Source organism: Photinus pyralis, unplaced genomic scaffold (genome assembly GCF_008802855.1).
Source record: "Photinus pyralis isolate 1611_PpyrPB1 unplaced genomic scaffold, Ppyr1.3 Ppyr1.4_LG7, whole genome shotgun sequence".
Classification (NCBI taxonomy): domain Eukaryota; kingdom Metazoa; phylum Arthropoda; class Insecta; order Coleoptera; family Lampyridae; genus Photinus; species Photinus pyralis.
Genome location: NW_022170738.1, coordinates 27,390,259 through 27,393,575, shown reverse-complemented (window position 1 = coordinate 27,393,575; position 3,317 = coordinate 27,390,259).

The window sequence follows — 3,317 nt, the reverse complement described above, 5'->3', positions numbered from 1 at the left end:
AATGATTTGGTTATTTATTGGCGATTATTACATAATGTTCTGCTATAATCTTGGTTACAATACTGAGTGAGCAACTATTACTAACTTGTATAATCAAGAAAGTACGAACGACTAGCCGCATGCTGCCATAACCAACGATTTGTTTTGGTTTGTGGTACCACATTATTTAGTAGTAGAGTAGTTACATCTTCTTCAAAAAAAGATTTTTGGTTCCAAAAAAGTGGTGATAACGGATACAGATTCTATGCGACGACAGAAAAAAAATGCACAAAGAAACTGTAGTAAACGTTCAGGTGACAGCATATCCTAATCGAAAGTGTTTGTTGACAAGCTCATACAGATTAGATCTTTTATATGTGTACATCGTCATAGCTGTTTTTTCAACAACTTTACTATTCAACACTACGTCGATGTCATTATTAACGTCACGTCTTTATGTAGCACACATATCGGAAAGGGTTGAAGTTCGGAATTTGGTACAATGCTGCAGGCCGTGTGCCGTTGAAGATTTTTCGTAATCCCATTGAAAATTTTTAATAGAGCTGGAAAAACGAGGAAACTATTACGAAATATCATATTCGTATATCGGGTGATCAAAAAGAACTGCAGACAGTTTAAAATGAGCGCTTTAAGTTTTTAATATTTTTTACTTAAGGAATTGGCAAACATGTTTAGAAGGTAGTTTATTTATGTATTAATGACTACATCGAAAGCAAACAGCTAGGTTGGTGGGGCCATCTGCAAAGAATGGGAAACCAAGCACCTGTGAAACAAATATGGATAGCAAAACCGCTAGGCCAGAAACGAAGAGGACGACCAAAAAAAACCTGGGACGAGAAAATCGGAGAAATATTCAAAAAAAGAGGATTAACCTGGAGTGAAGCAAAGGAAACTGCAAGGAATAAAAAAGCATGGGCTGATTTTGTGTACAATTACAGTTATTAATATTAGATGTCAATTATTGTGTATTCTGTCCCCGTACACCGAAAGGTAAATACGGGTTTATGATTATGATTATATATATTAATGATTAAATTGATCCACCACTGCTTTTACATAAATGACATTTGGTATGTTATCAACGTTATAAATGTTTAGTTTTACAGAAAATTCAAATTGTCCGCACTACTTTTCGATCACCCGGTATAAAATATTTATTCATAGGAAATAATTTCTCTTATAGATGATACCACAATTTATTAACTAAATTATAGTTGTGACTGTTCATTGTTGTGAATGTCAATCAATTTAAGATATAGAAAATGTTTCTAAAAGAAAATAATATTTAATTAAAAACTACCTACTTAGTAAATGCCAACAATTAATTCCCATTCAAAGACAAAATTAAAATATCGGGACAAAGGGGATTGAATGATAACTAAAATTACATTAGACTGCATAAATGTGGTTCAAATGGAATATTATCTAATATAATTTTTACTCGAATTTTTATTTTATAACTTTGTACCCAAGTTCTTACATGAACAGTGATTCATTTTAATTTTTAAATTTTAGAACGGAATGCGCTGTGTAGATTTAAACATAATTTATTCTAGAGATTAGAGATTCCTTACACAAGCTCTTTTGTACGATGGTTCAGAAGGGCCACCGCCCAACTTTTTTTCATGAAAATCTTGCACTTCGTGATTTAATCTCGCACTGCATGATATTATCTCGCACTGCATGAATTTATCTCGCACTGCATGAATTTATCTCGCACTGCGTGAATTTATCTCGCACTGCATGATATTATCTCGCACTGCATGATTTCATCTCGCACTGCATGATTAAATCACGCAGTGCGAGATAAAATCATGCAGTGCGAGATGAAATCATGCAGTGCGAGATAAAATCATGCAGTGCGAGATAAATTCATGCAGTACGAGAATCATGCAGTGCACGATAAAATCATGCAGTGCACGATAAAATCATGCAGTGCGAGATGAAATCATGCAGTGCGAGATGAAATCATGCAGTGCGAGATGAAATCATGCAGTGCGAGATAAATCCATGCAGTGCGAGATAAAATCATGCAGTACGAGAATCATGCAGTGCACGATAAAATCATGCAGTACGAAATAAAAATCATGCAGTGCGAGATAAATTCATGCAGTGCGAGATAAATTCATGCAGTGCGAAATAAATCCATGCAGTGCGAGATAAAATCATGCAGTGCGAGATAAAATCATGCAGTGCGAGATTAAATCACGAAGTGCAAGATTTTCATGAAAAAAAGTTGGGCGGTGGCCCTTCTGAACCATCGTACAAAAGAGCTTGTGTAAGGAATCTCTAATCTCTAGAATAAATTATGTTTAAATCTACACAGCGCATTCCGTTCTAAAATTTAAAAATTAAAATGAATCACTGTTCATGTAAGAACTTGGGTACAAAGTTATAAAATAAAAATTCGAGTAAAAATTATATTAGATAATATTTCATTTGAACCACATTTATGCAGTCTAATGTAATTTTAGTTATCATTCAATCCCCTTTGTCCCGATATTTTAATTTTGTCTTTGAATGGGAATTAATTGTTGGCATTTACTAAGTAGGTAGTTTTTAATTAAATATTATTTTCTTTTAGAAACATTTTCTATATCTTAAATTGATTGACATTCACAACAATGAACAGTCACAACTATAATTTAGTTAATAAATTGTGGTATCATCTATAAGAGAAATTATTTCCTATGAATAAATATTTTATACCGGGTGATCGAAAAGTAGTGCGGACAATTTGAATTTTCTGTAAAACTAAACATTTATAACGTTGATAACATACCAAATGTCATTTATGTAAAAGCAGTGGTGGATCAATTTAATCATTAATATATATAATCATAATCATAAACCCGTATTTACCTTTCGGTGTACGGGGACAGAATACACAATAATTGACATCTAATATTAATAACTGTAATTGTACACAAAATCAGCCCATGCTTTTTTATTCCTTGCAGTTTCCTTTGCTTCACTCCAGGTTAATCCTCTTTTTTTGAATATTTCTCCGATTTTCTCGTCCCAGGTTTTTTTTGGTCGTCCTCTTCGTTTCTGGCCTAGCGGTTTTGCTATCCATATTTGTTTCACAGGTGCTTGGTTTCCCATTCTTTGCAGATGGCCCCACCAACCTAGCTGTTTGCTTTCGATGTAGTCATTAATACATAAATAAACTACCTTCTAAACATGTTTGCCAATTCCTTAAGTAAAAAATATTAAAAACTTAAAGCGCTCATTTTAAACTGTCTGCAGTTCTTTTTGATCACCCGATATACGAATATGATATTTCGTAATAGTTTCCTCGTTTTTCCAGCTCTATT